Raw genomic sequence first — 26,204 nt, forward strand, 5'->3', positions numbered from 1 at the left:
AGTTTCTTATGAAACAATTAGCTTTGTAAGTACTAAACTCTCTTCACTTTCCTACTCTCCTGGCTCACACATATCTTCCCAAGTTTGGTATTAAGGGAGAGACTTAACTTCTTAAGTCATGTGTTTTAGACATGATTTTATTTATCACTGTTGTGCCTTCTCAGGGGTCACCTGTATGATTATCAATACTCAAATTCTCTACTAGTTTGCTTTTTAGATTATTTGATAGAGTCCCCTTCTTTATATGCCCACATATCTTCCAGACATGCTTTCTAAATTACTTTCATGAACTTATGGATAAGAAGAACTGTTGATAGCCAAAGTGAATAAAAAAGCACTGGCTCAATTCTGGAGTGGAGACAATGTATTTTATGACTTTAAAACACTCCTATCTTTTCACCTGTTTATTTGCTGTGAACATTTCTGCATTGTATTATATAAACAAATTATTGATTATGTGCAGTAAGCTAGCTATTCTGTGATGGGTTATAGAAGGATAGTATTCAACTGGTTTCTCCTTTTTGAGGTCAAGAGAGAAGGCTCCCAAGAAAATTGCTTTAAAAATTGTAAAAAAGTGAGACTGGTATCAAGTTTCCCAGTATCAGTTTACTTCTGAATCGTGTACTCCTGGAGTGGAGGAAAGACCGCTTGGGAGAAATGGGATGGGGTGGTCTCTGAAGTGGGGCTTTAGTGGGGAAAGGAGATAAAAAAACATTGATTTATTAGAAAATATTGACAGATATTGAGGAGGGCATGGCAACCCATTCCAGTATTCTTGCTTGGAGAACCCCAGGGACAGAGGAACCTGATGGGCTACAATCCATGGGGTTGCAAAGAGTCAGACACAACTGGGCGGATAAGCAGACACATTGACAGATATCAGAGTTAGTAGGTAGAATTTGAAAAAAAAAATATTCAGGAAATAGGTTATATTATCATTTGTTATGAATTGGGAAGTGCTTCATACTTCCTTATTTTTTTCAATTAATTAAATTATTTTTGGCCACACCTCACAGCATGCAGAACTTCCCTGACCAAGGATCGAACCCATGCCCCCTGCATTGGAAGTACTATGTCCCAACCACTGGATCACCAGGAAAGTATCAATTAATTTTATTTCAGAATGTTTAAAAAGTTGCTGCAATGTATTTTTATAAAAGGGGTAATATGGGTCTGAAGGAATGATAAACTTTTCAAGTTTGTAACTCTCTAGGACTTACAAAAGCAGGGTGCCATGGCACGCAAGGGCAGAAGTTGGGAGAGAAATTTAAATCAATTGTGATTATCAGATTGAAATTTAAAAGTAAAGGGAATGAGTCAATTACAAGAGGCTCTTTCAATAACTAAAATGGACTGAAAATTTTCTGGACTGATATACACTCTTTAGGAAGAGCTTCCCCAGAGCCCCGCTGGAGGCTTTCCTTGGAAAATGATTCAAGGGTCTTTTCTGCAGCTATTGTATCCAGTTGAGTGGCCAGCTGTTGCTGCTATTCAGTTGCCAAATCATGTCCAACTCTTTGTGACCCCATGGACTGCAGCATACCACACTTCTCTGTCCTTCACCATCTCCTGGAGTTTGCTCAAACTCATGTCTATTGATTCAATGATGCTATTCAACAATCTCATCCTCTGTCGCCCCTTCTCCTGCCCTCAATCTTCTCCAGCATCAGGGCCTTTTCCAAGGAGTTGGCTCTTCACATCAGGTGGCCAAAGTATTGTCCTTTGAGCTGTTTTGCAGATACTGAAACTCTCACCAGGTGGAAGAAGTTAACTGTATGCTGCTCACAAGCACATATACCCCAAACCAGTTGGAACCAGAAGGTGATGATGCTGACTTCCAGTGACCTCACCACTAACCAGTTAGAAGACTGTCCACATGTTGATCACACCCTGCTCCTTGAATGCTATGACTCCTTACTACCCCTGCCAGGCAGGGTGGGACATACGATTTTGAGGGCAGTATCTTGTTGTGGGCTCTTTTGCCTGGCAAAGCAAGAAAGTTAATTCACAGATATTATGTACCTTAAGAAACCTATTTATGATTACTTGACATAATTAAATTATTTCTAAATGGCCCAAGAGAGCATTAAATATAATAGTGCCTAGGTATTGAGATTAATCATAGACTTTATTGGAGTTGGTTGTCAAAAAACAGAATATGCAGGGAAAGAAAGAAGCAGGGTACAAGTCCTAAAAGGTGAATTAAGTTGAGAGTGAAATACCACCTGGTGCATACCAGGAGGGAAGCTAATTAAATCTTCTGAAAGGAGTGGAATGGATCCCCAAGGCTGGCTGGAGGCTGAGCTGGTTAGAACATGGTGTTTATTCTGTCCCTTAGGGTGCTTATCTGACCCTCAGGAGGGTCAGTTTCAATATTTTAGCTTTCTCAATTGTTCATCTTCAATTTTCACCTGTCCAAAGACTCCACTCACTGTTAACCCCAAGCTGCCCACCTTGAAAATGTCTCCTGTCCAAAGCTGAGAATGTGATGGGGATTGATGGACTCAACCTCACTTCTAAAGGAACAACTCGATGTAACAGGGTTTGCTCTATAGAGCATCACCCTGTAGATCGAACGGTAGCACTGCCCTCCTAAACAAGAGGTGATGTTGCTAAGTGCTGTTACGTATGGCTGGAGGGAAGACAAATGTCTAAACTGTTTCCTTCACTTTTCTAAAATATCTTTCTCCTCTTAATTAAAAACATTGGTGGCTGCTGTCTTTGTCTCCTATTTTCTCCTGCAGAATGATGATTTACTACCTTTTTGCTCTTTTCAGAGGCAATTTCTGCCTTAATTAAAAAAAAAAAGACATATCTCGTTGCATATGACACTCACATAAATAACTTCTGTCCTTGTTATTCCTTTCAGAATGCTGTCCACTTTAATTAAATCCTGATTAATTACCATTTTTCCCCATTAGTGGTTTTTGCAACACTTTGATTCACTAGCATGTGTGTTCACCATCTTTATCTATTACACTAAATGATATTGAGTTTTTGTGGCTCTCACATTCATAATCTTCACAAAATAATTTTTTATAACAAAATTGGATTTAAGACTTTTCATATATGACCTTATGATTGTGCAAAAATAAATTTAATTACTCTTGAGTATGGGTATGCTGCTGCTGCTGCTAAGTCACTTCAGTCATGTCTGACTCTGTGCGACCCCATAGACGGCAGCCTGCCAGGCTCCCCTGTCCCTGAGATTCTCCAGGCTAGAACACTGGAGTGGGTTGCCATTTCCTTCTCCAATGCATGAAAGTGAAAAGGGAAACTGAAGTTGCTCAGTCGTGTCCGACCCTCAGCGACCCCATGGACTACAGCCTTCCAGGCTCCCCATCCATGGGATTTTCCAGGCAAGAGTACTGGAGTGGGGTGCCATTGCCTTCTCCGTGAGTATGGGAATAACATTAAGCAAATTGTTTCAGCCTCTTCGATCCATGTTGTTTATCTACAAAATGAGAGTGTAGAACTGACCTCTGCCTCTTCCTTCAATTAAAACATTGAGATTCCATGATATAAAGTCTCACTATTTACTCCTGGTTTCAAAGTTTATTTCACATTATTTGATCCACAGTGTGCCTGAGAGAGGTGGTATGTAATTATTGATTTTTCCCTTCATGACTGGGAATTCTCTAAATTTTGTTCAAACTATAGTCATTCATTTTCCCTGGAAAGATAACTTTGAGATAATACTAACTTCATTGGCACTTAGTTTTTAAAAAATAAATGGTATTTATGTACTCTTTTACTATTTACTGTTATTGCATTTTGGAGAAATAGGCTCTTTCCTAGTCATCTAAACAGTTATTTTTAAAATCAACAAGCACTCAATTATTTTGATTATGAAGACTTTTCATGTCTTTCCACATGGTTCTTTGCTCCTTCTGAAACAGAAAGGGTTTTTGGATTATCATAATTTCTATTTTTAATTTCTTCTTATTTGAAGTAGAGCTACTATATTTTGTGTATTCCCAGTGTACATAAATATTTTTTATGCCATAATCTATATTTAAACACATTCTTCATGTTTTATTGTAGTAAATCTCTGATATGCATAAAAGGGCAGGGAGACGTAGAACCAGTTCCCATGTACCTGTCTTCAGCCTCACTGGTTAGTGACAAATAGCTTTGTGCATACAGATTTCCCTTCCACCTTACAGGTTTGATTCTTCTTCTTCTTTTTTTTTTTTTTTTATATGTTTAGGATTTTATTCATTTGTCTCTTTCTGGCTGCGCTGGGTCTTCACTGTTTTCTTCCAGTTGTGGTGAGCAGGGGCTACTCTCTAATTGCTGTGCTGGGGTTTCTCACTGCAGTGGCTTCTCTGGCGCACAGGTTCTAGGGCATGCAGGTTTCAATAGTTGAGGCACACCCCTGGCTCTAGAGCACAGGCTCAGTAGTGGTGGGTCACAGGCTTAGTGACTCTGCTGCATGTAGGATCCTCCCAGATCAGGGATCGAACCCATGTCTCCTGCATTGGCTGAGCAGGAGCCACCAGGGAAGACCCAGGTTTGATTATTTTAAAGCCGCTTCTGGATATCACATTTTCCTTTAGTCTTTCACCGGAGAAGGCATTTAAGGTGGTGGCTTGAACCATTTCAGGAGGTTGCTTGGTTTTCTTGGCTATCTCCCATGTATACAGAGGATATACATGTTATTAAACTTCTGTTTGCTTTTCACCTTTTAATCAGCCTCTTATCACAGGCATCTCAGCCAAGAGCCTAGAGTATAGAGGAAAAGTTGTTATTCCTCCCCTACCCTCTCATCATCTCTTTGGTTACCCTGAAATTCAATTTGAGCAGTGTTTTAATACTTGCAATAAATTGCCCCTGTGTACATTCTTCCCTATTTTCTTTTATTTGAAATAATATACATGTCTATGTAGTTCCTTTAGAAAACAGGATGTAAGTAAAAATGTTAAATAACATTAATTTAATTAAAGCTCCATACTTCATGGAAACTTTAAAAATTTCCCTTTATGTTTAAATCTAAATAGCTTTTCTAGAGGGCAATCTGGCAACCTTTTTATTTTTATTGTGCAGCCCTTTATTCAAAGTAAATCTACTTCAAGTAACTTATCCCCAGACAATAATTGAAGAGTCTGTACAAATATAAATGCACAGAAATTTGACACAGCGTTGTTTGTAGTAGCAAAAACTTATTGCAAACAATCTAAGTGTCTAATAATTGACTGTGTAACACATGACAATCATCATGGCAGCCATTAAAGATGGAATTACAGCTCTGTGTTGACATAAAAAGATTCATATATAGATCAGTATGGAATATTGATCTTTATTGACATGCACATATCTTATGTTAAAAGCATATTACAAATAGCTGGATGTTTTATTTGTAAAATGAATAATTTTATGTGAATGGATACAGATATGTTTATAATGCATAGAAAAATTCTGAAACCTATCCTTTCAAATGTTACTTATGTTTATTAATGTCTGGATGGTAGCATTTGAGTAACTCTCTACTTACTTTCATTAATACATGAATCTGTTTCACAATTAACCATGAAAATAAATAAAATATTAATTTTATTTATTTTATGAATAAAAAAGCATTTTCAATCAACGGTAGACACTTATTTAATTAAAAAAACGATAAATCAATTTTCAATTTGTAAATAAATATTTCTGTTTAAGCGTAGCAGGTACCACTGTTTCTTCTTACACTTAAATCTCATGGTGCAGATTATAAACAGATAAGTGGTTTTTATATACTATGATTTCTACAAGCCAACTTTTAAAATTTTATGTCTAGATTTAATGCTTCTTATCACCTGTGAAATTGCTGATTTTCTACTGAACCGGACTGAAGGCAGCTTTACATTGAAGGTTCAGTGCTCAAACAGAAACCTTTTCCAGTGCTAATGTTCTCTGGTACATGGAGCCTCTGTACATACTATATTGTATAATTTTTAGAACCATCCTCTGATGCAAGTATTGATAACCTTATTTTATAAATGAGAGAGAAAATCCTATGTTTACAGCTAATAAATCCTAAGCTGGGACTTGAACCCAGGAATATCTGCTCACGTCTATTTTTTGCCTTCTTGACCACTACATTCCCATAAGACTCTCATTCACTTCTTCTCTGCCTGAAAGGTCTTATCTGACAAATCTTAACCACACTGAGAATATCTTATTTAATTTGCTGCCACCACATCTCTGGAATAGATGACCTTATCCATCAACATCTAAACTATTATGGCACCAGCACAATATCAGCCCCTGTTAGACAGGGACAGACTACTTCCCCCATCATCCTATGTACTGAGATGGTAATGAATTGTGAGCTAAGCACACTGAATTGCTATTTCTGCCTAAAAATAATTTTTCTCCATCAGTCACATAGAGGAAGTACACCCTTCATTAAAATAAGTAGTTACTGAACTCAGGCATCTGTCTGGAAATACCGTATTCATATACCCCAAGGCAATCAAGTTAACAGGAAATCTGAAATGATCTGCAATTGCATTGAGTTGAAACAGGTTTGTTTTTTTTAATTACAAATATCAGATAACTTTAGTAAGATAGGGCAAGACTTATTCTTAACCGAAACTTAACACCAAATTTTAATATAAATCTTGAAACATTTAGAAGATGTTTACCCAGCTGTGATGCATCATCTAACAAATGAAAACAATAGAGCATCAAGTCTATGATACTGCGCACTCTTCTTTCTTGGTAAAGGAGTAGCCTGAGATGGACTATAAACAGACTTGACCTATATCTAAACCAGGAGGATCATATATGTGGGCATGGAAGCAAAGCAATTAAGGTGATATGAAAACCAAGTGCTGTGCATGGTGACATTCTGACTGGCACATGTTAAGACCATGTCCATTTCACATGCAGAAATTTAACTTACACGTTGTGGAATAAAAACAAAGACGTTCTAACATGCATCACCCCAGGTAATCTTTAATCTCTGATCTTCGTAAAATTGTTCCTTTTAGAAAATAGATATGAAGCATTCCACCCTACCACGGCCCTGGAGTTGGTGAGAGTATGAACTTATTTCATCTGCTTACCAGTCCTTTGGTTTAGGAACTAATATTATCCATATTTTAAAGAAATATAAGCATAGAAATGTTGAATAAATTTAGGTTGTTAGGTTTGAGAATCTGAGCTAATGGCCACAATGCTATACCTTAATGTTTTCCATGGCTTACCATTTGGATTCATGTTTGTAAAGCTTTAGTTATCTGAATGTGCAAATAAGCTGAAACAATTGTCTACATGTACACTAAACACATTTTTGGAAAGAGAAAGACATAATGGATGTCAAATACATACATACATACATACATGTGGTGGTTTAAACAAAAAGTCATGTCCAATTCTTATGACAGTGTGGACTATAGCCTGCTAGACTCCTCTGTCCATGGGATTTTCCAGGCAAAATACTGGAGTGGGTAGCCATTTCCTTTCTAGGGAGTCTTCATAACCCAAGGATCGAACCCAGGTCTCCTGCATTGCAGACTGATTCTTTACCTATTGAGCCACCAGTGAAGCTTATATAAATGATTTTCAGAGACCTGAGAAATATATTTAACTATAGTGATCAGGGCTATTTATTTTACTATATACTCATCATCTTAAATTTAATTTATAAAATATTTACTTAGGGATCTATTTGTTGATAGTTTAATATCTTAGCGCAACACTAACTTTGTGGTCCACATTAGACTATTAAAAATTAGTGAGGGGCTTTCCTGGTGGTCCAGTGGTTAAGACTCACCCACCAATGCAGGGGACATGGGCTCAATTTCTGCTCAGGGAAGATCCCACAGGCTGCGGAGAAACTAAACCCCAGCACCACAACTACTGAGCCTGTACCCATGCTCCGAAACAAGAGAAGCTGCAACAATGAGAAGCCTGTGCACTGCAATGAATAGTAGCCCCCGCTCAGCACAACTAGAGAAAGGCCATGCACAGCAATGAAGCCCCACCACAGCCAAAGTAAATACATATATTAACGAAATAAATCTTAAAAAAAAAAAAAAATCAGTGAGGATCCAAAACAGCTTTTGCTTATGGGGGTTTTATCTATAGATATTTATTTTATTAGAAATTAAAAGTAAGAATTTATTAAACATTTAGTTATTCATTCATAAAAATATTTATTAAACATTTACTCATTCAATAAAATATACCCATTACATATGAACATGAACATTTAAACAAACTAAATACATTTTCTGAAAGAAAAATATTCAGCAAGAAGAATGATCTTGTTTCCAATATATGCAAATATTTTTAAAGCTTGACTTCAGAGAAGACAGCTGGATTTTCATCTTTGCTTTTCCATTTAGTCTGCTGCAATATCACATACCCTGTAGCCTCTAGAAAACTGCTATGTCCACTTGTGAGAAAATGAGAATGAAAAGGCAAATATTAACACCATCTTCATATTATTATGGAAATAGCACTGACGTAATGGATTCCTGAACTAGTCTCTGAGATGATCAGGGGTCCCAAGATCACTCCTTGAGAACTGTTGTCTTAGAATGACTGACTACGAGGAAATCAAAATAAATCTTAGGGCTTCCTTGAGATGACTCTGCAAACTGTGGGTTCTCCTAAAATTTCTGTTTTCCTCCCAAACATAGCATTCTCTGATGCTTCAGAATTTTTAAGGGGCTTGGGGGAAATTCTCTGGTCTAAGCAATTTTCTATTCAAAATATAGTTAACAATTTTAACATATTCTCAGACTCGTTTTACCTCTAAGAGCTCTTGTTCTATTTCAAAGCATGGAAATAAATAAGTAATGAGAAATTAAAAACATTATTTACAAGTTAATTAAAGCATTTTGAGGTTAGTTTCGGAACATTTTGAGTTTTTTATGACAGTGTAAAGTTCTGCATCAGAAATCATGACTTTTCCCTACTCTTATCACTCAATTTATAACAATCTATCTTCACTGGTCTTCCTCAGGGACCCTATAGAGACTCTTTCCCCACTGACTCAGTGGTGAAGAATCTGCCTGCAATACAGGAGAAGCAGCTTCCATCCCTGGGTTGGGAAGATTACCTGGAGGAGGGTATGGCAACCTATTCCAATATTCTTCCCTGGAGAATCCCATGAGCAGAGGAGCCTGGCAGTTTACCATCCATAGGATCGGAAAGAGCTGGATACAATGAAGCGACTGGGCATGCACTCACACACAGGGAAACTCTGGACCTGAGACCTCGAGCCGAACTCTATTTCAGTGTCCCAGGACTAACTGGCCCTGTTGTCCAAACTCTTGCCTGATTGCATTTGCCAAAAGACTGAATTCTCAAGAACTACAGGATCCAATTCATTTATTTAGGGACAGAAAAATAAGTCTTACCCTTATGAAACTTGCCTTTAGCTAGGGAAGAGTGAAAATAAACAAAGATATAATGTATCATTAGGTAGTAATAAGGCTGAGAAAACAGTTAAGCAAGTTATGAGCTGCTGCTGCTGCTAAGTCGCTTCAGTCGTGTCGGACTCTGTGCAACCCCATAGACGGTAGCCCACCAGGCTCCCCCGTCCCTGGGATTCTCCAGGCAAGAACACTGGAGTGGGTTGCCATTTCCTTCTCCAATGCATGAAAGTGAAAAGTGAAAGTGAAGATGCTCAGTCATGTCTGACTCTTAGCGACCCCATGGACCGCAGCCTATCAGGCTCCTCTGTCCATGGGATTTTCCAGGCAAGAGTAATGGAGCGGGGTGCCATCGCCTTCTCTGAGTTATGGGCTAAAGAATGAAAAAGAAGGAGTTTAGGTTAGGTGGTCAGGGAAGGACCCCCTCAGGAGGTAGCATTTGCCCAGAGACCTGAATAAGGTGACAGAGAAGGCTATTTCTAAGGAGAAAAAAAAAAAAAAAAAAAGCAGTCCTGGCAGAGGTCATACAAAATGTTGATTCCCTGAGGTCAGAAGAAACTTGGCTTATTTGCATCTGAGAAAACAGCAGGAGCCAGAGTGGCTGGAGCCAAAAGAATAAATTCTAGAGATAGAGGAAAGGAAATGAAGACCATAACAAGTTGTTACAATTTATTCTAAGAGTGCCAGAGGCAACTGGAAGGTTTTGGGTAGAAGAGTATCCTGTTTCAAGAGGTTCCCTCCAAGAACACAGGGGGAGAATCAGCCTGGGGACATGATGGAAGCAAGGAGACAGTGGGGAGAGGGGTGCTGGTGGTTTTCTTTAGGATGTTAAGAATAGGACAGTGGTCCAATTATGGAACTATTTAGATGGTGGAGACAACAGGATTAGCTGATGGATCAAAAGTGGGTTATATGAAAAAGAAAGTAAACAGGGGTGAGTAAAATTTTCTATTGAGCAAGTGGGTGAACATAGCTGCTGTTTACTAAGGTAGGGAATCCAGGGGCTAGACATGAAAAGTTTTGTTTGGGATGTATTGTTTGCCACACCTAGTAGATAGTCAAGTAGGGATGAGAATCTCTCAGTTGAGTTTATAAGTCTGGAACTCAGTATTGTGGCCTAAGATTGAAAATGTGGGCATTATTGGCATATGCATGTTCATTAAATCCATGGCACTGGTTAAATAAAGTGAGAGCAGAAAGAAGAGGAGAAGGGGGCTGAGGACTGAGGCCAGAGCACTCCTATATTAAAAGATTGAATAAAAGAGGAGGACCTAGAGAGGGAAACTAGAACAGTCACTGACTTAAGAGGACAACAAGGGGACTGTGATGTCCTGGGAGCCAAGAGATACAAACATTTAGAAAAACAGGGGCTTTGCCATTTCTGGATTCTGCACCTAAGACTTCACCTTGAGTTATTCCGCCTTTGCTTTGGTCTTTCCCACTTTCTAGACTGCCCCTACCCTGTGACACAGCAGGCTTTAGATGTCACGGACCAGGAGCGATCTTGTAACCGCTCAAAGCTCATCCCTCCTGACAATTTACAAAGAAATTTGCTAATGAACAAGCCCCATATTTATCAACTCAAAACAAATTTGTTTGCTGTATTCAACCCCAAAACCCATAAAAAACAACAAGATAATTGCACAGTAGTTATTTTCTGGAAACATTGTATTCACTGAATATTTTTCATATTTATGGGAAAATAATTGATGTTCATAATGATGTCCTTAAATTAACATGTGGTCCCCAAAGCCTTCTGGATGATTAAGGAAAAACCAATTACACTGAGCATCTTTTAGGGTTAAAGCATAATATCTCCTATTCTGGTTCTTCTAGAATTAGATATTAATGTGTGGTCATATAGCAAAACTCTACTAGCTATAATTATTGAATAAAAAATGATATTTTCTAAGCACAGCTGATAAAAGAATGTACTAGTCACTGAATCAGCAGAAAGGAGGGGTAGGTGATACTGGTATTCTGGGCTGTCCATTACTGTGGATTGTCAGTGCCAATGAAAGAGCATGGGTGGGGCTTTGGATCATAGTCTACAGAGGGAAGTAAAGTGCGGGTCAGGCTGGGAAATGTATGTTTTAAGGCAGGAGTTGTCAGATGAGTGAAGAAAAGCAGTCATTAGAAGGAGGTGAGGCATAAATGATGTAGGGAGTACATTATGGTTCAGGACGAATTCACATGGGTCAGCCCTGAGGTGCCTGGTGGGAAGCTAATGACATAAAGAAAAAAATGACAGCATAAAGAATGATTCTGAGGTTCTGAAATCAGACTCAGAAAGAGTGGCTGTCACATCTTGAGAATGCTTTACACCATCACTGATGTTTTTCTCTGAGGGTAGGGAACCCCCTCCAGGCAAACTGGAAAAACGGTGAGGTTCCTGAGGACTGGAAATTGCCCGTAACACTGCAGATTTAGTGGAGACCCAGGCCTCCAGCTCTCAGTATGCAAGGGTAGCGGTAAAGGAAAGTGAGTTCTCAGCTCTAATGGGAATGCTGGTTTTGTTTGTTTTGTAATCCAATCATATAACCTATGAATTTTTACTATAGTCCTCCTAACTAGGTCTGTGAAGAGGCAGAAGTGAATAAATAAAAATCTTTGCCTTGGGGCTTCTCTGATGGCTCAGCGGTAAAGAATCTGCCTGCCTATGCAGGAGACACGAGTTTGGTGATCCTTGATCTTGGAAGATCCCACATGCCATGGAGCACCTAAGCCCCTAAGCCCCTAAGCCCCTGTGCCACACTAGTGAGCCTGTGCTCTAGAGCCTGGGAACCTCAGTTACTGAAGCCCACGGCCCCTAGAGTCGGTGCCCTGCAACAAGAGAAGCCACCACAGTGAGAAGACTGCCCATTACAACGAAGAATAGCTCCCGCTGTCTGCAACTAGAGAAAAGCCCATGCAGCACTGAAGACCCAGGACAGCCATAAATAAATAAATAAAAGTATTTAAAAAATCTTTGCCTTACAGAAGCTTCTAGTTGACATGAAGGAGGTGTGGGGGGAGGGTGGGGAAAGACAGATGGGCAAGCAAGCAAATGCAGAATGGAGGTATGATCTGAGTGTATGCCATGTAGAGAGAAGAGGGTGTCTGCTCTGCACAGAGAGGAAGGAAATGAAGAGAAGAATATCAAATAGGGCTTTCAGGAGTTGATTGCTCCACTGAGTCTTAAAGGACCACCAGAGGTTTTCTAGGAAGACTCGTGGGAGGACACAGTGACAGGCAAAACCACAAGACGTAAGATACCAACTTACTTCCTGTGATGTGCAATGAAGTTTGGCTTGTTTAGAATGCTTAATGAATGTGGAAAAGTGATGAGAAATAAAGGGTTGCATGCTGCTGCTGCTGCTGCTGCTAAGTTGCTTCAGTCATGTCCGACTCTGTGCAACCCCATGGACTGTAGCCTACCGGGCTTCTCCGTCCATGGGATTCTCCAGGCAAGAACACTGGAGTGGGTTGCCATTTCCTTCTCCATAGGCCATCCCAATCCAACCTTGACATTTTAATTGAGGTGTCAAAATTGGTTGTGGCAATTTAGGTGGGGCTTTGGGTTTTAGATCCCTGCCATGAATTCTGAGGCTTGAACATAAGACCTTAACTCGTGGAGAGAGTTTTATCTACACAAAAGTCTATATATTTTCACCCTGCTTATTTAACTTATATGCAGAGTACATCATGCGAAATGCTGGGATGGATGAAGCACAAAGCTAGAATCAAGATTGCCAGGAAAAATATCAATAACTTCAGATATGCAGATGACACCACCGTTATGGCAGAAAATGAAGAGGAACTAAAGAGCCTCATGATGAAGATGAAAAGGAGAGTGAAAAATCTGGCTTAAAATTCAGCATTCAGAAAACTAAGATCACGGCATCTGGTTCCATCACTTCATGGCAAATAGATGGGGAAAGAAATGAAACTGTGACAGACTTTATTTTCTTGGGCTCCAAAATCACTGCAGATGGTGACTGCAGCCATGAAATTGAAAGACGCTTGCTCCTTGGAAGAAAAGTTATGACCAACCTGGACAGCATATTAAAAAGCAGAGACATTATTTTGCCAACTAAAGTCCATCTAGTCAAAGCTATGGTTTTTCCAGTAGTCATATATAGATGTGAGAGTTGGACCATAAAGAAAGCTGAGTGCCGAAGAATTGATGCTTTGAACTGTAGTGTTGGAGAAGACTCTTGAGAGTCCCTTGGACAGCAAGGAGATCAAACCAGTCATTTCTAAAGTAAATCAGTTCTGAATATTCATTGAAAGGACTGATGCTGAAGCTTCAATATTTTGGCCATCTGATGCGAAGAACTGACTCATTTGAAAAGACCCTGATTCTGGGAAAGATTGAAGGCAGGAGGAGAAGGGGATGACAGAGGATTAGATGGACATCATCATTGAATCAATGGACATGAATTTGAGGAAGCTCTGAGAGTTGGTGATGGACAAGGAAGTCTGGCATGCTGCAGTCCATGGGGTCACAGAGAGTCAGACATGACTGAGTGACTGAACTGAACTGATGGTCTCCTAAGGAGCTAAGATAGCCAATTAGGGAGTTCAGATGTGAAATGAAGGAGAATTCTTAACCATCCTTAGACTAGATAATCCAATCATTCCTTTAATGAGGTTTAATGCTTACTCCTATAGACAAAGAACTTTAATTTTTCTAAACTTATGAATGAATCTCCAAAAAGTGAGGTGGGACACACACTTGGATGACAATGTATGAACTTCTGTCCACTGAGAACTTCTGTCCTGATGGTATGATAGTATTAATAAGAATGGAGTATCTCATGGGAAATACAGATTTCTTTTTTCTCAGGGAAGGTAACTGGAATAAAAGAGATGTAATGTTGCCTTGATTTCTGTGTACTCAAGAATAGTGATCACCCATTTCAGGTTTTCTAATATAATCATCTTTCCACAGTCTGTCTTGTTCATTCTTTTCTTTGGAGCACAAACCTAATGCCTACTGGTATTAAGAAAGAAAGTGAAGTCACTCAGTCGTGTCTGACTCTTTGTGACCCCATGGACTGTAGCCTACCAGGTTCCTTCGTCCATGGGATTTTCCAGGGAAGAATACTGGAGTGGGTTGTCATTTCCTTCTCCAGGAGATCTTCCTGACCCAGGGATTGAACCCAGGTCTCCCACATTGTAGGCAGATGCTTTACTGTCTGAGCCACCAGGGAAGCTCAAAAATGAAAGTTAAATTTGCTCAGTTGTGTCTGACTCTTTGCAACCCCATGGACTATACAGTCCAGGGAATTCTCCAGGCCAGAATACTGGAGTGGGTAGCCTTTCCCTTCCCAGGGGATCTTCCCAACCCAGGGATTGAACCTGGGTCTCCCACATTGCAGGTGGATTCTTTACCAGCTGAGCCACAAGAGAAGCTTACTACTGATATTAAGTACATGTTAAATTTTTGAAGGGGTAAGTGAAACAGTAAATCAATGAAGAAAAATTACCAGACTAATTTCTCTGATATTTTGGTCTGGAAAATATTGTTATAATTAATCTGCGGTTGCATTTTTATCTATAGCCAACATAATATTGGCAATAACCATGTCATGCACTTTTTGTAACATTCAATGTTAAAAAACATAATGCAATTATCTGAAAATGTGAACAGAGAGCTCATTAAATAAATACGTGAATTTCTTGGGAAACATGATCTTTCTTCAATTGTTTATTTACTTTTAGTTTTTTAATTTATTTTTTGTAGGCTGAACTGCAATGGAATCTGAAGAAAATGTAAGGTTTTTATTATCTTAAAAGACAGAAGACCCTATGATATAGTCCTAGACTGAAAGCTGGGGTTATGTATCAGTAGTTCCCTATTCTTAGAACCCTCTGAAAGACTGCATGCAAGTAAATCAGTCCAATCCACTTTGCTTCAGATTGTTTATTAGTAAAATGATCCACCTTCTCTTTTCCCCTAGTCCCCTCAATATTTCTTTGTCCCACATTATTAAAAAGAGGATAACTTCTTGGCACTTAAACAGTACTTTAGAAATGATCCCTCAATTTTTTAGGCACCATCTGAATGCAAAGGACTCTTGACCGTTTGCTGAAGAAAGAAAAGGGGTCAGTTGGCTTGGAAAGTTTTCCTTCCTCTGACTGAAGATGAACTTAGTTGCATTTTTCTCTGCTCTGTACACTTAAGCCACATGAGTAATTTGCCCTTAAGTTGAACTACTGAATTTCAGTAAAGATGTTTGTGTGTGCCTATGTACTGTGTAAATGCATGTGTATGCGTGTGTGTGTGTGTGTGTGTGTGTGTGTGTGTGTGGAGGGGGAGATATGGTCAAAGTGGGAACTGTACACAAAGACATCGGTTAATAAAATTTCAAGGGTACCCCCTAAAAAAGCTTAGTAAATGTCTATCCCTGAGTTAGAGTGACTTGCCATGGTGTAATGACTTTCTAGAATAGTTGTGACCCAGAACTTTTCAGAAGCTCTTTGGTTGGCAACTCAGGTAAAGGCCAGATGATCAATATATTAAGAACATCTCAGAAGAAGGTGGTATATAAATACGTGGCATTGTTATTATTCCAATCTACCTCCTTTGGCCACGTATTTTGGCATCAAATTGTGAGAAGCCAGTGATACAATTTCTGGAGAGTTGTTTTACACATTTTTTTCCTGTTTATTAATTTTGTTTGAACGGAATGTTTTTAATTCTGCCTTCTCACAATTAGCTGTGTCTTGGTTGGGGATTACAGAAGCACTTTCCCCTTCCCAGTTTTATTAGTTTACACGCACACATACTGTTTTTCACCCACATATGCATGCACACACATGTGCCATTTTGCTGAAAAACAAAACAGTCCACCTGTTTAAGGCACTTCTACCTGTCACGGTAAGGACAATCATTGTTTGAGGCATCATCAACAGAGTGCTAGCTGAACCAAGTATCTTTCATGTTCTGTTTACATAATGCTGAAGCTGACTAAACTCAATATGACCTTTACAGAGGCTAAGCCTTCCCAACAAATTGTAATAGCCAGTCATCTTTGTAGTTGCAAATCCAAACATTAAAAAAAAAAAAAAGAAATACTATTTAAAGCAACATGAGTTAATCAAATGTATTGATATCATTCATTTAAAAGTCTATGGTTTTGTTTGGGTAGTGAAAAACTAAGGTAGTTTATTCTTTTCCTTGACTAATTCCCCTGTACATTTAGTGTGCATTTCTCTCTCTCCTGAAAAAAAAATGAGTCTCTGATGGTTTTCAGGCTTCCCTGGTGGCTCAGATGGTACAGAATCCACCTGCAATGCAGGAGACCTGGGTTGGATGGGTTTCAAAGGATCTCAGAGATAATAGAATCTCAATATGATTTTATACTTTGATGGACTTTTAAAGCATTTTGTAATTGAAGTATAGTTGATTTACAATGTTGTGTTAATTTCTGCTGTACTGCAAAGTGATTTCATTATATATTTATATATATATATTTTAAAAATATTCTTTTCCATTATAGTCTATCATAAGATACTGAATATAGTTCCCTGTGCTATACAGTAAGACCTTGTTTTTTATCCATTCTATATATAATAACTTACACCTGGTAATCCCAAACTCCCCATTCATTTCTCCCCCACCAGCCTGCCCCCTTGGCAACCACAAATCTATTCTTTGATGGACTTTCTTATAGGAAATTTATATTAGGGATATTGCATTTTATTATCGACCAACTAATTTTAAACATCAGGAAAACTTTCAATCTTCATTAATTCAGGCCGCTAATTCAGAAAGTACAAATGTGCAGATTGTTGTTGAATAAACATTTAAAATACATTTGACTGAATTCTTCATCTCCTTTTCAGTAGAAATTCAATCTAAATTAGCATCTTTTAATGAAAAATCTTCAAGAGACGCCATAATTGGTATTTTGTATGTAATTTTAACTCATATATTTAAAATTACTTTTTTGGTCTAATTATTTTATATCACACAGTCCCAATGAATTCGTTGTCCCACTAAAACCTGCACCTCAAATTCTTGATATGCTATTTATCCTCTGATCACAAGTTTTCTTAGGCTTAGGGAATTCATAAATGTTCTTTAAACTCATAAAGATCTTCCACTTGGCCTTTTTTTTTTTTTTCTGAATGAAGCCTTTCTCTTACAAACAAGAAACAAGGGACACAGAAAGGATTTGTACCTAGGCGCCCCATAGGGTCTTGCTTGGATTCATTAGCAGACCAGCAAATACGCAAAATGAATTTTAAAGTACAGAACACATGTATACGTGAAGAATTTATTTAGACAGACATAGAAGCAATGATGGCGGTGGTTGGCCCTGGGAGAACTGGGAGCTTAAAGCGGCAGGTTTCCTCACCCTTTGGTAATGTGTGAAATTTACCCTTTTACACGTGAATATTAACCACTTTTTCCCCTCAATGTAGCCTGATCTAGAGATATCAGTGATGACTACTTCCTACATATAGGACAGATACAGAAAAGGACGCACAGACGTTTCTCATCTAGGTTAGAGAAATAAAATATCTCGGGGTCATAAGTAGGGTTTTCATGTTATCTCTTATAACACCAGTTTTATTTGCATCTGGGGAAGATCACTGCTAAAATACCAACAATAAATGAGCATTTCCATTTCAGTTTTGATGGCAAGGTGCTTTGACATCCTAATACTTCTGGTTTGGGGAAAAACATTTTTAAAATCATTAATACTGGGAGAGAAATACAAGCCTATTACACCTCCCTTCATTGTTTATCTCCTTAGAGTGGTCCATTTTGTAGCTGTGCAGCTGCTAAGCTCCGGCCCCCACCCATGTACCGGTAATTAACGCACCGGGCAATTTCTTCCTGACGCCAGGATCTGTTGATATAGCTATGAAAATGGACTGAGAGCCCGTGATAAGGTTTCCACAGAGACTTGATTTTACTGAGGAATGGGGGCAAAACAGGACAAGGAAAGGCCAGGATGCAAAAGCAGAATCCTTTTCTTGTCTTTTTTTTTTTTTCCAGATTGTAATTCTGATTTTCTCTGGTGCCTGGAGCCACAAACATTGTTCTTTAAAGCAAAAAACCTCATGAAATCTTGAAAGAGGAAGCCAAAAGTTGCTTTCCTTCCCAAGTGACCGCCTTTTGCCTCCAAAGCTTAGGCTGCCCTAACTTTGCTTAGATGAAAGAGGTTGAGTGTATTAGTTGAATCCTAACCAACAAGGCTTGTTAGGGCGAAAGGGTTTCAGGAACATAAACATTCAAGTTGTGCTGGTGCACCAATTACTCTAAAAGCACCTCTCTGCCCACGTCATAGCTCATCAGGAAAGAACGAGCTCAGGACTTCCCTGGTGGTTCAGATGGTTATGAATCTGCCTGCAATGCAGGAGACTCAGGTTTGATCCCTGCGTCAGGAAGATCCCCTGGAGAAGGGAATAGCAATCCACTCCAATATTCTTGCCTGGAGAATGCCATGGACAGAGAAGCCTGGCGGGCTACAGTCCCTTGGGTCACAAGAGTCAGACACAACTGAGTGACTAACACACAAGGAAGGAGCTCAGGGCACGCTCAGAGATGAAGACGCAGATGTTGTGTGGCACCTGAGACCACCTATCCACCATCTAATCTTAATATTTTAAACAGATCTCTGTCTATAACTGCACCAATGATATTTAAAGACAAATGCCTAAAAGTGTAAAAGATCACAACCATAACCTTTTAACTATTGCAATATCCTTTAATGTGGAAAGAGAAAAGAGGAGTGCATATTTTTGCCCTTAGATACAACTATAGCAAAAAAAAAGGCAGGACATCATTCACTGATTGAGTCATTTTTCTAAGAGGGAGCAAATATTCTTGTGTTTGCTTTTGCATATGTGCACAGGCACTTAGTATTTCAAAGCTCATGGGTTAACACGGGGAGGAATAAGGGATATAGTGAAAGAAAGTATTAGTTGCTTGGTTGTATCCGACTCTTTGCAACCCCATGGACCGTAGCCCGCCAGGTTCCTCAGTCCGTGGGATTCTCCAGACAAGAATACTGGAGTGGGTTGCCATGTCCTTCTCCAGGGGATCTTCCTGACCCAGGGATTGAACGCAGGTCTCTAGTATTGCAGGCAGATTCTTTACCGTTTGAGCCACAAGGGAAGGGATATAGAAAAGAGGGCAAATAATTGGTTCTGTGGCATGTTGTATCATATCTTTTCAAGGTTTAAGCTCTGAATGTCACCTCACATGCAAATGAGTGTCATGTTTATGTGTAAGCACCACACTGTTGAAGGAATGGAGTGTCAAAACAGGCAATGAATTCAGCCATACCTGGGCTTAAATCCCTGCCACATGTTGGCTGTGTCATTTTACCCAAGATTATTTAACCTGCTTGTACTTTAGTTTTCTCATTCATAAAATAGGAATAGCATCTTTCTTGTTGGATTGTTATAACAATTCAAGAGATAACAGTTGTAGAACATCTAGCAGTTTGTCTAGAAGAGTAGCAGCCAATCATTCTCAGATTCCTCTTGTCTATCCATAAAAAAACAACATAGCTTAATTTGAGCTAATAAAATCTCATACTGAAGAGAACTATCATAATCTTTATCACTGGACTCATGGGTAGGGGGGGAAATGGAATAATTGATTTATTCTTGAAGATATACTGATGGAAAACAAATGGCTCAGAAGTCTTAACCCTTTCAGACAAGTTGTTTCTTTATCTGAAATCCAGGCTTGGAACTCTTCCAGCCCTATTCCTTTATGTCTCTCTTATAATTCAGAACATTCCTGGACTTCCCTGACAGTCCAGTGGTTAAGAGTCCACGCTCCCAATGTAGGGGGCATGGGTTCAATCTCTGGTCCAGGAACTAAGAGCCCACATGCCACCTAAGTTGGCCAAACAACAACCAAACACTGAAAAAAAAAAAAAATTCAGAGCATTCCTTGCCTTGGGCAAATTCTGACTGAGGGGGCTAGGTTTCTGATTCTTCCATAGCCTTTTGGGTGGCGATTCCAGAACCAAGGTGGTATAGTTTAAGAACTTCAAAGTTGGAAGAGGTATTACAATACTGTTTCAAACTTTAAGGCACATTAGAATCACTTGAAAAGCTTGATTAAAATGAAGATTTGTAAGACCTGTCTCTAAAGGTTCTCTTTCTGAAGGTGTAGTTTCTGAGTTCCTGTACTTTTTAAAACAAGGTCCCACTCGTCTTTGATTCAGTTGGCTTGGAGCCCCAGTGCGTGAAGGCTGAGTAATCCAAGGATTCTCCCAGCCTTAGGGTCGTTTATGGTTCTCAATTCAATGCAAAACTGCCAGGAGAGACTTCAAATTTTGTAAGGACTGAATCTTACACAGTTTGGGAGTCTCCTTAAAGAAAAAAAAAAAAGGTCTTACTTTTGTAAATCTTGCCAAAGCAAATAATCATATGAACATATTGCTAAGACCTCTCCCAGGGACTGGGAGGGGAACCTGAATGTGAGGGTCTCTGGACAGAAGCTTCCTCAGCTTCACCATCCACTTCTGAGTACTACCATGACAATTCATCCTTGTTATTGTCTCTGTTTCAGACAATCAAGAAAACTGAGGAACAGAGAAGTTAAGTAACTTGCTGTGGTCACATAGTAAGTGGCAGAGCTGGGGTTTGAATCCAGATAGCTTGTCTACAGAGACTTGGTTCCTTTACTATGACAATAGACAACATCATGCCTCTTATTGATACTTCCTGTTTTCTGAAAACCATAGAGACAATGCTTCTCCTTATTTGTGTTAGAGGCGCCATAGTTACACTCTAGATGAGCTAAAGTGCTGATGACAATAAATCAAAATATACAATAATTAGTCAAATATTTATGCATTCTTAGCAACTATTAGGTCATTCTATTGACTTCAATATCTTCATATTTTAAAATCTAAATTTAAAATACACCATCACACAGTATATATTGAGAAATATATATGATAAATAATTGATGAAGACTTTGAGTGATGAAAAGTACGAGAAGTTACATCTCTAACCCCCAGAATCTTATAATCTCATAAATCAAGGGTGGGTTAGAATGGGAGGGTGTATGATAGTCTAAAATTTATAAGGAACATGAGAAATTCTGTGGGAAGCTTCAGTATTCAGAGAGGAGAAAAAACAGAAAACTAATCTCTGCAAAAGAATAGCTCCATTAAATAAAAGCCAAACAAAACAAAAGAGAAAGCAAACTGACAGAGATTGCTAATCGTCTAGTCTAATATTCTGTTGGTAACAGATCCCTCAACTTTAAATGCTTACAATAAAGTCTACTTTGCAGTAAAGTGTGGCCACATGATTAAGTTCTGCCTGATGAGATGGAAACAGCATTGTCATGTGACGACTTCCAGAAAACCTCTTAAAAGTCAGCTAACATGCTCTCTTTGTTTCTTTCTCTTCCCCTTTCTCCTTTCTGCTGGTTTGAATGCAGACAGAGGATTGGAATTGGAGCAGCCATGATGATCCTTATGACAGCAAATAAGGGTGGGCAAAGCATCAAGCTAGAAGGAGTCCTAGTGATCACAAACCACTCTATCAGCCCTGAATTGTTTATTTCCAGAATATGTCCATTAGAGAGAGACAGACCACTCTCTTTTGCAAGAAACATTTATTTTTTGGTTTCTGTCATTTGCAGCTAAATTTAATGCTAACTAATAAAAGCTTCTATTTTGACTGCTCATTCCAGTCACTGTTCTGTTAAGAATATTTCATTGTATAAAGCAGACATACATGTAACTAACATTATATGACTACATTTTTCAAAAATGCATTGTTGTTCTTCATCCAAATAAAATTAGTCCTCACAAATTGTCACTTTTGGAGAAAATATGATTATTGTTCCAATTGGACTGCTACTAGTCAAATTAGTGTCAAAGATTTTCCTTTGGAATTTTGTTTAAATGACTTCTTAGACACCTTACTAAATTAGATCCCTGGGGTAGATATTTCTTGGGTGTTTTTTGCTTTCAGTATTTGATACTCTTACTTCGCTTTTTGGAAATTCTCTACCTTACATGTTTGGGTAACATCTTCTGCCCTCTGCAGTCTTCTATCAGGATTTATTTTCCCCTGCATTAAATTTTTCTTGCTAGATTACCTATTTATTATAAAAAGATATTAAAGAATCTGAATCAACAGCCAGATGAAGAGATATATGGAGTAAAGGAATTTTGTCTTCCTGTAGTGTGGATCTGAACATGGAGGCATGAGGAAGTGTTCTAGTTTCCCAACAGGGAAGCTCTCCTAAATAAAGGGCTCCCTGAATCACTTATTAACATCACTCCATGCCTTCCTCTAGAAGGGAAGCTCAATAAGAGGAGGGACAATATCTTACTGCCTTGCTCAACCCCAGAGTCTAATGTATAATTGAGCCTGGTAGATCATAGATGTTCAGTAATTATTATTTGGCCAATGAATGTTAAGGCACAGCTGGCTTTACACTGTAGATGTTGAAGAGTCTAGACACTTGCTTCCAGCCACTAGGCACCAAGAATATGGGCACATAACCTGCCATCAGCCAAAGGCACCTGGCTCTGCCTCTCAGTGGAGAAAAACAATGGAGCATCCATTTTGGAGTGGTGAGAGCAGCAGCCAACATCATTTCCAGGTATAGCAGTGATAAGAGTGCCCTTTGGAAGGAAGAGGGGTGATGCCAGCTTGGCACCCAGGAAGATTGTGATGAACCGGCATGAGTTGAGTCTGGCTATCCACTCTTCCCTTGTTCCTACCCATGCTTCCAAACCTCCTTTTCCAGGGATACTATGAGCTTCCCAGGATTCTTACAATAAATTATCTTTGCATAGCCATATCATAGAAGCCTTCCCTGATGATTCTACAAAAACAGAAACTCCCAGCACCTCCTGTCCTCATCATCCAAATCTAGTGAGAAGCACTGGGGAGGTTGAAATGTGTTTTTCTGGAATTTGGAGTCCATAATGTGTACATGTGTGTGTGCTAAGTCACTTCAGTCATATCTGACTCTTTGTGACCCTATGGACCATAGCCAGCCAGGCTCCTCCCTCCATGGGACTCTCCAAGCAAGAATACTGGAGTGGACCTCCTCCAGGGGATCTTCCCCACCCAGGGATGGAACCCGTCTCTTACCTCTAGCGCCACCTGGGAAGCTCCCAGAATGAGTGACATACATTCAAAAAGTCAAAGGTGAGAGTCAAAGTTACTATCACCCGAGTTAGCAGGGTGGGGGGAGAGAGGGCTGAGGTCTACTTTTGGAACTTAAGTGAACAACCACAGCAGCATTCAAAGGATGTGTTAAGTGTTTCTCATGGACTGGATTTGGGCCACTAACACAAGAGAGCTGGGTTGGGTCATGTTAACTTCTATTCATTAGGGTAACCCCACCTGGTATGTAAGGAACCTGAGGGGAAGGACACAGAGGAAGATGGAAGAGCAAGTCCAAGAAAATACAATCAACTGCTTGCATGTTGGGAATCATAATTTAATCTATCCCCTGGTCGAATCTCTTAAGAATCCAAGACAATCCCCGAGAAAGTCAGACACCTGCCCGATTATGAGAAGTCATCCTATTAAAGAACTCTAACTTTCATTAGGTTAGCAAAAGTAGAAGGAGGAGGAGCAAGGAAGCCAGCAGGCAAGGAGAGAACAACCATCTTCCTACCCTCCTTCCCAGCCCTCACCCTACAAGTCATCAGCCTGCAGCCATTCTCAACAGAGCCCAGGGAAAGGACTCAACATTGTATCAACTTAAACTGATCGTTATATGAGACCAGATATCCTGTTTTCTGAACTGGGACCGTGTTAATGTCTTGACTTGATTGTAGGACTTCCAGTTAACAATAGCCTTTTACCACTTGCTGTCCAGGTTTGTATCTAGGTTTAAAAGAACAGAGCAAGGAAAAATAATGCTGCTTTTATGATCCTTCCCTGTTAGTCCTGTTTGTTCAAATGGTCAGGAACCCACTCGAGTATTCTTGCCTGGAAAATCCCATGGACAGAGAAGCCTGGTAGGCTACAGCCCATGGGGTCGCAAAGAGTTGGACACGATTGAGTGACTTCACTTTCTTTCTTTCAAACAAACAATGAAGTGGGTGATATGTTCACCTGCACCTTGGTCTTTATCTCAGGGATCATTGTTATTTTGCTCTGATTTCTCCCATCAAATGAAAACACAAATGGGAGAAAAATTTTTAAATAATAGATACATGTATATGTATAACTGAATCACTTTCCTGTACATCTGAAACTATAAACTATTGTAAATCAACTGTGTGTGTGTGTATGTGTGTGCGTTCAGTTGCTCAGTCATGTCTGACTCTTTGTGACCCTATGGACCATAGCCCTCTGGCTCCTCGGTCCATGGAACTCTCCAGGCAGGAATACTGGAGTGGGTTGCTATTTCGTACTCCAGGGTATCTTTCCAACCCAGAGAAAGAACCCAAGACAGAACTCAAGACAAGTCTCTTGTGTCTCTGCATTGGCAGGCAGATTCTTTACCCTGTACCACCTTGGTAGCCCTAGATCAACTATACTCTAATATAAAACTAAAATTAAATGCACAGTAAACAAACTTTTAAGATTTAATACTTTTAACTGGGTTATTGATGGCTAAAACTGTTTCTCTTTCTATTGTAGAATAATTACCACTTCAGAGATTCCTTGGAAATATTAACACAAAGTAATCCATTGGTGCTGAAATTTTTAGTGATAGAGAGAAGGCATTTTATATAGGGCAACTTCCCACCATATTTGGTAGAAAATCTCACATATGATCTGAGTTTATCAGGCATTTAGTATTTGCTGAATGAATAAATGGTAAATAAATTGCTCTTCTACAAATGGTACAAGTTGGTGGATGTGACACAGATGCAAACATCTGAGATATAGAGCAAACTGGTAGAGAGTGTGAAGTGAATCACTTTTATAGGCTAAGAGGAAGTAGTGTGTAGAAGGAAGGAGCAGATGATGTATCACAGGAGCAAAATTAACCAGTTCACGCTTGACGAGCCAATACTAACCAAGAAACATCAGTCAGCCACATTGTAAAACAACAGCTTTGGGGGGATTAATAATTAAATAAACTAACAAAGCACAATCTTTCCCCAAGGAGAAAATCTGTTTCTTCTAAATAAATTAATTCAAGTATTAGGAAAGAATCAGTTGCTCAATAATTATTTATTGAAAGCCCATTAAGAGATCAATATTACAGAGAATGACATAGAATCTAAAAATCTCTCAGAACTGTATTGATTGAGGCTTCCTGGTGGCTCAGCAGTAAGGAATCCTCCTGCCAATGCAGGAGACGTGGGTTCAATATCTGGGGAGGGAAGATCCCCTGGAGAAGGAAATGGCAACTCACTCCAGTACTCTTGTCTGGAAAATTCCATGGACAGAGGAGCCTGGGGCTACAGTCCATGGGTCATAAATGACTTATTAACTAAACAGCAACAATAACTATCGATTATTTGTAATTTTAATGTTAATGATTCACAGTTAAACATTTTCCATGTTTATCCTAACCGGTTGCATTTTTGATTGTCTCATAGATATCTAGCTTTAGAGATGGAAAGGATCTTTAAGAATGTTTCACTAATAATCAACCCAAATTTTCCAAAATGTAATTTTTGCACACTGGACATATATCCTTACTGTAAAGTGTTAGTCACTCAGTTGTATCCAACTCTGCGAGCCCATGGACTATAGCCCACCAGGCTCCTCTGTTCATGGGATTTTCCAGGCAAGAATACTGGAGTGAGTTGCCATTCCCTTCTCCAAGAGATCTTCCCAACACGGGAATCAAACCCGGGTCTCCTACACAGCAGGTTCAATTCAGTTCAGTTCAGTCACTCAGTCATGTCTGACTCTTTGTGACTCCAT

At 39.2% G+C, this 26,204-nt stretch overlaps 1 protein-coding gene and 1 long non-coding RNA gene across 4 annotated transcripts in view; one reads left to right on the plus strand and one right to left on the minus strand.

Annotated features, from left to right (window-relative positions):
• Nucleotides 1-26,204, minus strand: part of SLC8A1 (solute carrier family 8 member A1) — a 463,546-nt gene that overhangs the window by 392,672 nt on the left and 44,670 nt on the right. The window lies entirely within an intron of this gene.
• Nucleotides 14,025-24,003, plus strand: LOC129622959 (uncharacterized). The gene is made up of 3 exons (XR_008700202.1): nt 14,025-14,138; nt 23,356-23,513; nt 23,921-24,003. It is a non-coding gene; the product is annotated as an uncharacterized LOC129622959 (long non-coding RNA).

The sequence above is a fragment of the Bubalus kerabau genome, chromosome 11, assembly GCF_029407905.1.
Source record: "Bubalus kerabau isolate K-KA32 ecotype Philippines breed swamp buffalo chromosome 11, PCC_UOA_SB_1v2, whole genome shotgun sequence".
In the NCBI taxonomy this organism is placed as follows: domain Eukaryota; kingdom Metazoa; phylum Chordata; class Mammalia; order Artiodactyla; family Bovidae; genus Bubalus; species Bubalus kerabau.